The 10,417-nt window shown below is 46.9% G+C and overlaps 1 long non-coding RNA gene across 1 annotated transcript in view; it reads right to left on the reverse strand.

Annotated features, from left to right (window-relative positions):
• The window catches only part of LOC126516492 (uncharacterized), a 30,905-nt gene extending 20,824 nt beyond the window's left edge, over nt 1-10,081 (reverse strand). Inside the window, exons 1-2 of the long non-coding RNA XR_011892332.1 lie at nt 9,881-10,081; nt 3,119-3,252 (exon numbers count right to left, since the gene is read on the reverse strand). This is a non-coding gene — a long non-coding RNA (uncharacterized lncRNA). The remainder of the gene's footprint in view (nt 1-3,118; nt 3,253-9,880) is intronic.
• Nucleotides 10,082-10,417: the final 336 nt, after the last annotated feature.

Raw genomic sequence — 10,417 nt, forward strand, 5'->3', positions numbered from 1 at the left:
TAACGTGCACCTAAATTTAAGTACACGAGTGTTTTCGCATTTCGCCCCCATCGAAATGCGGCCGCTGTGGTCGGAATTCAATCACGCGACCTCATGCCTAGCAGCCCAACACCATAGCCACTAAGCAACCACGGTGGGTCTTGAGGTAACAAATGGCTAGGCGAAACGCAAGCTCCGTTTACAGTGAGAGAACTAGCCGGTGAGAAGCGTACGTCTATAAGCCGATTTGTTATAAGAGTTCTGCGCTGTGTCGTCGTCGTAATCAACGGCGGCGGCAGTAGTAGAAGCACCGCCACTGTCAGCAAGCTACGGGAGGGTTCGCCTAAAAGCTTGAATTTAAAATAAGTGTTATAACGGTTTTGTATCCTATGCACAGTTGAGTGCTGGCTGTGGCAGGCAGGAACGTGAAGAGGTCTGTATATGCCATCTGGTGGAGTTAGCATTACTATTATTATTATTATTATTATTATTATTAGATTTTGTCTAATTTTAGGAATACAGGCCTACGAGAACCACAGTACTGCTTGAGTGTAGTTTACTGGCTGCCCTTTAATGAATAGCGTAATATTGTCACGTTGTAATAATGGCGAACAACCAGACAGTGGCACAACTGCGAATCACTAACCAAACTCTTTATTGGACAATTTTGTGTTCAGAAATACAAGTAACGCTCAAACACACCGATAGCGGCGAGGACAGTCGCTGACCGTCGCGCAGGCTAGAGATACATGACTCGCCAGAGATTCCAGTGTGAACGCTGGTGCTCGCGTGGGTTCCAGAACGTACAGCACTATTCGCGTATCGCATGCAAACTGAGCAGACAAAGATTATTTCACTTTAAAATTGCATGTAACATTCGAGAAATATCCGGTAAAGGTAGGAGCGTCTTGCGTCAAACGATAACATTGTAAGCATAGACATCGTGTACTGGAATAGTGTAGTGTGTCGTCCGGCGGCGAAAACGTGCCTCTTTTTGCGATGAAGGCCGGGAGAGCTGGAGCACGGATGGATGGATGGATGGATATTATGAGCGTCCCCTTTGGAACGGGGCGGTGGGTTGCGCCACCAAGCGCTTGCTACTATACTGCCTAATATCCTACCTAGGTTAAATAATGCAACAAAAAAAAAAAAACACTATGAACTACCACGCCCAAATTTTCTGATCCCCTATTGCGAACTGTGCTTTTGTACGTCTCCGTCTTTTGTCGTTTCCCTACTTTTCTTCCACCAATCCTCCAGTCGCCTCTTACTAATGTCTATTGCCAACATGTTTGCTTTACCACTGCTCCCTTTGAACCCAAGGGCTTCAAGGTAGCCAGTGGTGCCTAAATCGACCGCTGGGTAGACGTCTTCCCATTCTAATAAAACATGCTCCGTAGTTTCCCTAGCTTTACCGCAGCAAGCACATGCTTCTTCTTCCTTCTTATATCTCGCTTTATAGGTGCGTGTTCTAAGGCATCCCGATCTCGCTTCGAAAAGTAATGAGCTTCCTTTTGAGTTATCATAAATGGTTTCTTTCCTGATTTCGTTTTTTCCTCTTAAGTAGTTACTCATGGCAAGCAAACGCCACTAGTCTAAAGATCGAAGTCAATCCGAAGCCTGTAACTCCCATCATTCCCATGTAGGTTGAGGCAATGCTCATGAGAGCCCCCGTAGACACTAGCGCCACATTTCCCTCTAGGGTATTTATTTAGAAACTCTGTGGGCGTGGCAATCGTTCAGCCACCATGGGAATGATGAGTAGCACATGAATTTGTCTTGTCTTCGTGCTTGTGGATTCAGGTGTTCTTGTGGCTTTGTTTATTACGCTTTATATGCCTTCACTGTCGTAAATTTCAGAGCAATCTATACTTTTCGAAGTGTAGAAGATGCTGCGAACATGCACAATCTCTACTAATTGTAATAAGTCAGCTTGTCGAGGTGGCCAAATCGAAACGCGCCGAGCGTCTCAAGGCACTGACTTGTCCGGGATAATTTCATAGGGTGCGTCATGGTGCTTGTCGTTGCATGGGTCCGTGGTCTGATGGTTTCTCTATCGGGCTTCTGTGCTAGAGGTCCTGTGCGCGAATCCTGCCGTCGGACAATTCTAATAATGTTTATTTAATTATTTATTACGCAGTACTTCGTTGGAAATGACGAGTTTACAAAGTCACGAAGCCGCTTGAAGCCAGAAGGACGAAGTTTAGGCAAATCGATGCACTTCCCATAACTCCCATGCTGGCTGAACTGCCCCCATTGCAGCTCCCGTAGACGCTAGCGCCAGAGTTCCCTCTCGTAATTAGTGCATGAAATTCTGTGATTTTAACAACAGTTGCAATCAGCCCAGTGAAAAGCGGTCACAGGTAAAATACGTATAAACAATTCCACGTTGTCAGTATTAAATAAATAAAACTTCACTATCGGATGCATGCATTACATTCCGCGTACTTAAAGAAGAATTCTGGGGCCTTACATGCCAAAGCCAGGATCTGATTATGAGGCACGCCGTAGCGGGGGACTCCGCATTAATTTCGACCACCTGCGACTCTTAACGTGCATTGAATGCACGGCACACGGGCGCTTTTGTATTTCGCCCCCCCTCGAAATGCGGCCTCCGCGGCCGGGCCTTGATCAAGCGACCTCGTTGTTAGCAGCATAACGCCAAAGCCACCAAGCAGCCATGACGGGTATTCCGCGTACTTGAATGATTAGAACATGCCTACGGTATGTATTTCCAATCAAAAGTAAAGCAGCTGAACACTCTATTTATAATACGTTTGTCGTTTGTGCAAGAATACGACATGTTGGTATACCATGTGAATCGAAACAATAAGCAAAGCTTGCAATAATAACAATGAAGTCGTTGTGTCACATGCCTGTTTATGGCAGTGCATATAACGTTGAAAGTTTGCATGACGGAAATGTGCTTGCTCACGAAAGCCATGTGAAACTCCATGCGCACCTTCCTGTAGTATATGTTCACGAACCGTTAGCGTTCAATCGCACATTTCCAGAGCAGGGCAAATACAGATATTTCAAACTAAAATTTTGTAAGCGTTTTGACGATGCTGCCTGTCTAATTATATCCACTGACAAAAAAAAAAAAATGAAAGCAGAATGAGTGACATTGAATACTTACAAGACCAATCCATGTGGAATTGGAACCTTTATGAAGTACTTTGCAAACGCTGCCAAGAAGGCCGCGGGTACCCTTAGCAAAACTGCTTAAAGTTACTTTGTTACAACCCGGAGGCATGTTGTTGCCGCAAACATCTGAAAAAAGTAGGAGTAAAAACTTTAGAGAAATGAAAGCGCACATAAAGCAGTCCTTTTCATTCCATTTTCTGTAGTTCCATCGTTGTGAATGTCGGTCTTCGGAAAGCTATCGCTATCCGCAATAGCGTAAACTAATCAATTTTAACTAGCTTGTACTTGTCTAGAGTTCATTTTCATGTGTCATGACCGGTGATGTATTACACGGCATGTATGACGCTGTAAACAAGATGGGAAACAAAAATGTAAATTTGCATTAAAAGTTTCGTTCACAAAGGTTTCTTAACTGACAGCGTCGGACGGCCCACATCTGATTACGGCCGGAGGACACCTCGTGTCACCCATTGGACGATGCACCGCCAGACTTGCAATTTCTACTTCGACTTTCGTAGCGTCTTTCCTTGTGCTGCCCAAGTGTTCTCGGCTAGTTATACTGGGCATGGATTTTCTCCAGGAATATGGGGCGATCATTAACCTTCGTGACTTGTTCGTCACTTTTTCTAACTATGTTTCTTCGGATTCGAGTGGGGAGGATGAACATCACCACGCGGCTTTACGCGTGGTCGATGACTGCGTGACGTTACCGCCTCGAAGTAGCATCTTCATCCTCGTTGAATGCCCCCAAGACCAACTAGGAATAGGCATCGCCGAAGGTAACCTCACCATATTGCTGGATCGCGCAGTCAGCATCACACGAGGTCTCGTAGAGCTCCAACATAGGCAAACCACGATTCTAGCTACCAACTTCAGTGGCGAATACAAGCACTTTGCGAGGCATACCTCGGCATACCACCATGGCCTACTTTGAAGCGGTGGCCGAGTCCAACGCCTGTGCTTCGGTAACGACAATCTCGATTCCGGAACCCAGCGATGTGGACTTGACCAGTCACATCAACGTCAACCCACAGCTAGACCAAAACGAGAAGGAGAGGCTCTTCACTCTGCTATCGTCATTTAGCGACTGTTTCGCCACCACGTCGAAGGTCAAACAGACTCCTTTAATCAAACACAGAATCATCACTGAACCGACCGTCCAACCTGTTCGCCAACACGCTTATCGCGTGTCGCAGAGAGAACAGGATGCTATTCGTCATCAAGTTAAACAAATGCTCGACGATGATGTCATTCAACCATCGACAAGTCCTTGGGCTTCACCTGTTGTATTAGTTAAAAAGAAAGACGGTTCACTACGATTCTGTGTCGATTATCGCAAACTGAACAAGATCACGAAAAAAGACGTTTACCCACTTCCTCGAATTGACGACTCCTTGGATCGCCTGCGACATGCCCGTTACTTTTCTTCAATGGATCTGTGTAGTGGGTACTGGCAAATTGAAGTTGACGAACGGGACCAGGAAAAAACGGCGTTTATAACACCCGACGGTCTCTATCAATTTAAGGTCCTCCCTTTTGGATTGTGTTCCGCTCCGGCCACATTTCAACGCATGATGGACACAGTTTTATCTGACCTCAAGTGAAACTCGTGTTTAGTCTACTTAGACGATGTAGTTGTTTTTTCCACCACGTTTGAACAACACATCCAGCGGCTTGAGGCGGTTCTTCAAGTTATCCGCACCGCCGGCCTCTCCCTGAAGCCCGAAAAATGTCACTTTGGCTACGAGGAGCTCAAATTTCTAGGTCATATTGTCAGCAGCAGCGGTGTGCGCCCTGACCCCGGCAAAGCCATGGCAGTTGCTCTGTTCCCGATACCGAAGACAAAACACGACGTCCGCCGATTTTTAGGGCTTTATGCGTATTACCGCCATTGTGTACCCAATTTTTGTGAAATTGCCGAACCTTTAGAACGACTCATCAAGAACGACGTCACGTTTGTTTGGGGCCCGGCACAATCCGACGCCTTCCACAACCTTCAGCGACGTCTACAGACACCACCGATCCTTGGTCACTTTGACACCGAGGCTGACACAGAAGTGCATACTGATGCTAGTAACGTTGGTCTCGGAGCGGCACTCGTACAGTTTCAAGCTGGTGTCGAGCGCGTTATTGCGTATGCCAGCCGAACCTTGTCTGCTGCTGAAAAAAACTACTCAGCAACTGAAAAAGAATGTCTGGCAGTCATATGGGCTATCCAGAAGTTCCGCCCATACCTTTACGGATGCGTGTCGTCAGCGACCACCACTCTCTCTGCTGGCTGGCGAATCTCAACGATCCTTCAGGCCGTCTCGCAAGATGGAGCCTTCGGTTGCAGGAATTTGATGTGACCATCGTCTATAAGTCTGGCTAGAAACACACTGACGCCGACTGTCTCTCCCGCGCCCCCGTCGAACCCGCACCACTAGATACTGACGACGATTCTGGTTTTCTTTGTACTCTTCCGTCTTTAAACCTTGCTCAAAAGCAACGCCAAGATTCCGAACTCCAGCCCTTGATTGAATACTTTGAAGGAAGCCGCCCACAACCCCCACGGCAGTTCGCGCGTCACTTGTCCTCTTTCTGCCTACGTGGCGACATCCTATACAAGCGGAACTTTCACCCTACGGCAACCGTTTTCCTGCTCGTTGTTTCCGCTACTCTCCGCGACGACGTTCTACGTGCATGCCACGACGAACCAACGTCCGGGCATCTTGGTTTCACGCGTACTCTTGCGAGGATCAAGCAGAAGTACTATTGGCGAAAACTCACAAAAACCGTGAAGCAGTACGTCAGAAGTTGTCGAGATTGCCAGCGTCGCAAAGTTCCACCACTGAAACCAGCCGGTCTGCTTCAGCCTGTCCGACCTCCTTGTTCACCTTTTGAACAAGTCGGGATGGATTTACTCGGCCCATTTCCCAAATGTTCGGCTGATAACCGCTGGATCGTTGTCGCCACCGATTACCTCACGCGATACTGCGAAACACAAGCCGTTCAGCGAGCTACTGCTTCAGATGTTGCTAACTTCTTTATCAAAAATATCGTCCTTCGACATGGTGCTCCCGCTGTCGTCATCGCAGACCGTGGTACGGCCTTCACTGCCCAGTTGGTCCGAGATATTCTGCAGCTGAGCGGAACAACGCACCGTATGGCAACTGCGTATCACCCGCAGACTAACGGTTTAACTGAGCGTCTCAACAAAACGATTGCGGATATGCTTTCCATGTATGTTGCCACGGATCATAAAAATTGGGACGAACTGCTCCCGTATGTGACATTCGCGTACAACACTGCCCTACAAGAAACCACCGGGTTTCCTCCTTTTCGTCTGGTCTACGGACGCGACGTCACCACTATGCTCGTCGTGATGCTCCTACCAACTTCGTCTCAACCTACCGCACCAGATACAGACGCCTTTGTTCAGCGTGCCGAAGCGGCGCGGCACCTTGCGCGGCAACGAATTCTATCCCGACAAAGTCAAGATGCTCGTCGATACAACATATGCCATCGAGACGTCACATACAACCCGGGAGATCTTGTATGGGTTTGGACCCCTATACGTCAACGAGGCCGGTCAGAAAAATTATTGCGCCGATACTTTGGCCTCTACATAGTTTTGCGTCGTCTAAGTCCTGTCAACTACGAAGTTATTCCAGCCGACACTTCGCACCACTCCCGTAGACCACGTTCCTCTGACATTGTTCACGTTACCAGGATGAAGCCCTACCATTCGCGCTGACTCTCATCCAGAAACTTTGTGATGCGGCCCCTGTCGTCACGTCCGTTGTCTTTCTCACTTCTTTTATTTTCTCCTTGTGGCATTTAACATCTCCCCAACTTTATTTATTTATTTTTTTTTGGAGGGAGGGGTAATGGCACGCACTAGTTACGCTAGAAGTCGAGGAAGAAGAAGTGTGCGTGGTAGCTGCTGCAAAAGCGAACTGTAAACGGCCGTTCGCTTAGAACTGACTGACTGACTTTTCCTCTCGTGACAATATATTCGCTTTTCCGTGCTACACGCCAAACTCACTTGAGCAATTTACTGGTGTTTGTTACTTGAGGTATATACATGACGAATCTTTTTGGCGAACTGACACAGGCTGATTGGCGAAAATTTATTAGTGAAATATGCCTTTTGGACCGTATGGATGCAGCCACAAAGAAGCCGAAGCGTCACTAATTACTGGTAGGGGCCATATTTAAGATGTAATTCCAGGGTGGGAGGTCAGAAATCAAGTGAAATATGTAAGACTTGTGGTGTCTTTCCTATGAAGTTTTACGAGGTTCTCTTTTATGTACTGACTAAGCGAATAGTTCTCCGTTTGTATGATTAAACAAGGTTGGATCGAAACATGGTGAGGCAGAAGGTGCTTAACTTTTCCTTTTCTAGGCCCCCTAAACTGCGCTGTAGCACCTGGAGTATACTTGAGGCACTGCAATCGGCGCTGTAAAAACTGCTTTGTGGTTTCAAATTGAAGTTGCAGTGAACTGATTGCTTTCGCGTACAATACGTGCCTCGCCATAACGACAGTATAGTGCCTAGATTATACTGGCTAGTGTGCCATGCACCAGCTCTTTTCAATGGAAGAGCGTGGCACCGCCTGCAATGAATGCCCACGGTGGCCGGCAGAGGTCACTGCCATACGGGTGGGTATGGCATTTTGGCATTTTGGGAGAGCTTCAGAATGGCTTCAGATAGGTAGGCGTTTGGATGATAACTTGTTTGTTTTTACTCAGTGTATTGAAATATCAAAAGCAGAAAGCAGACCGTTGTATGTGGCCTTTTTAGACATTACAGGAGCCTACGACAACGTAGACCGCAATATTTTGTGGGATATTCTGGAAGGGGAAGGCTTAGGTAACGATTGTCTACAGCTTTTGAGAGAGATTTGCCTAGAAAATTTACGCCTTGTAAAGCCTACTATAATCCACCCTAATCCTCCTTCATCCGCTCTAATCCACCTTAATCCTCCTAATTCACCTTAATCCTATCATTAATCAATAATTAAATTTGATAATAATTAATCATCTCTTATACTCGGCTGGACATGCTTTGGTTCGCTTCTGGCCTTCCTTGGATCGTGTGATATGTTCTTTACCTCACAACACGACCTTGAAACATGGAGATCTAAGGCTTCTGCCTTAAAAATTACGTTTTCTCTTCGCCAGTATAGAAACACATGAGGTTCCCCGCTCGAAACCAAGCTGAGCTAGCACAAGCTTTTCACGTAAGCGACAAGCGCTAAAGAAGCTTGTTGTAATCAAAACAAACCCTAATCAGTAATCAGCTGCCCACATTTGAACTGTGCTGCTGCTACGGCTTAATAAAAACAAAAAGCGCAGCAGCCCGCTTGCCGATGCGGTGGAAACGAGGCGGGTTACGAAGACCGGATGGTGCCGCGGCATCCACCTGCACTGCAGCGCTCCTAGCGGCAGCCGCCGGCATTCATTGCATCCGGTGCCACCCGGTGGCCGCGGACGGCACACTAGCCAGTATGCTTTAGGCACTTTAACGACAGTCAGTTGCTACCGTTGCGTGAGGGGTGCGCCATATTGTCGACAAAGGCTACTGAGGGCCACCATAAAACATTTCGTCGCTTGCAATTTATTCGCTGTCGAGCTTAACCACGAAACTTTTCCTTCAGGTGATTGCTACTATGGTATTTGTGAATCAACTATGTAAATACTCTAACGACGCGCCGTCGTGTTAGCAGCCGCCAGCTATTCGCTTTACGAGTGCCTGTTTCACAGCGCGATGAAAGTAGCTGCAAACTTTTTTATACGCAATGGGCGCCTAACTCTTTCTTTTACGCATTAATAAAGCGGTCATATTTGACCAGAACAACTCACCAGAATAATAAGAATCATGATGGCAGCTTCTCTGGGCAGTGTCTTTCTAACAGGGATAACATGTTGATACGAAATATCAACATGTTTCTTCCATGTAAGATGCAATGTCTCTCATAGATAAGTACTAAGGGAATGTTAAGTGTTTAGCCGAGCATCATACACAGCTTCGCGTGTTGAAATTGCAGACATTCTTTTTGCGCAATATTTATGTACAGACACGGCGCATATAAGCATTGCAAAACCAGTAGGCCCCTTCAACGCTAGACAGCTTGCGGTATGCAAGCCGCAAATTTTCTCGACTCACGCGCTTTTGAAGAAGGAACTGTGGTTCAGGCATAGCAACAGAAAGAAGCCGACATATGCTTCAAGAAGTACGGCTCGAGCCACCCATACCCCAAGCATACACAAAGGGAACGAGCGAACGCGGCAGCCGAGTGAGCCGGAGCGAACAGCGTCCTGGCCGTGACGTCATTCGCGAGAGGGCGCCACTCCAAGTTCTCGCCACTAATAGACGTTGTTGTTCACGCCAGCTTGACGTAGCGTGTGTGCGCGCGCGCTAACAGTATACTGATCCAATTATTGTGTTTCTATATACACTGTTAGCTAAAAGAAAATATTTATCAAATTCCAGAAATACAGATTCAACGTTAGGAATTCGACGCACTGACATTTTTAATGTTCACTCAGCGCTAAGCGGATATCAGCGTGCATCAGGTACCATAACGTAGCCGTACGTCCAAGGCGCAATTGCTACGAGTAAATCATCTGGAGCAGCTCGGACATTAACAGCTACAAGAGCGAGTAGCAGTAGCTATAGTAGTTCACGCAGCACATTCTGGGAAACAGACAATCACTAAACCTACCCGCCGTTGGTAACATACGGTAACATCATTGGTAACATACGTACATGCAACGGCAGCCAAGAGTGCAAGGTAGAACCAAGTAGGCTTCATTTCGTGTATAGCGTAGTACTGATGACGGCTCTTTTATGCCTGCTCATGTATGCTCATAGACGAAGCAAAGAAAAATAATTTAGCGTTGTTGAGCTGTGAGGATGCAGCTGTGAGTATATCCATAAAAATAAAGGAAAATTTATCACCTGACTTCCTGAGCTTCGGCACTTGACTGCTGGATAGAAGCAAGCATCTCAAGAGAAATCTAAATGACAATTATAAATTAAAATGTGGTCTTAGAGAACCTTAACATTGACACTTGCTCTTTAAATACCAGCAACGTCATGGTTTTTCTTTATCAGGCGCTCTTTAAAGGACACGTCGTTTCAAGTGTGCCCCTCGGCAGTGACGTAGCCAGAAGTTTTCTCTGAGGGGGGGGGGGGGGGTGCACTTTATCGGGGACGGCGAAGGAGGACAGGTGGGCAGGTCACTAACCAACATAGAGGTTTTTTAGAAAGAGGCGGGGCACGTGCCAGGTGTGTCACCCCCTG

This window comes from Dermacentor andersoni, chromosome 1, assembly GCF_023375885.2.
Source record: "Dermacentor andersoni chromosome 1, qqDerAnde1_hic_scaffold, whole genome shotgun sequence".
NCBI classification, from domain to species: domain Eukaryota; kingdom Metazoa; phylum Arthropoda; class Arachnida; order Ixodida; family Ixodidae; genus Dermacentor; species Dermacentor andersoni.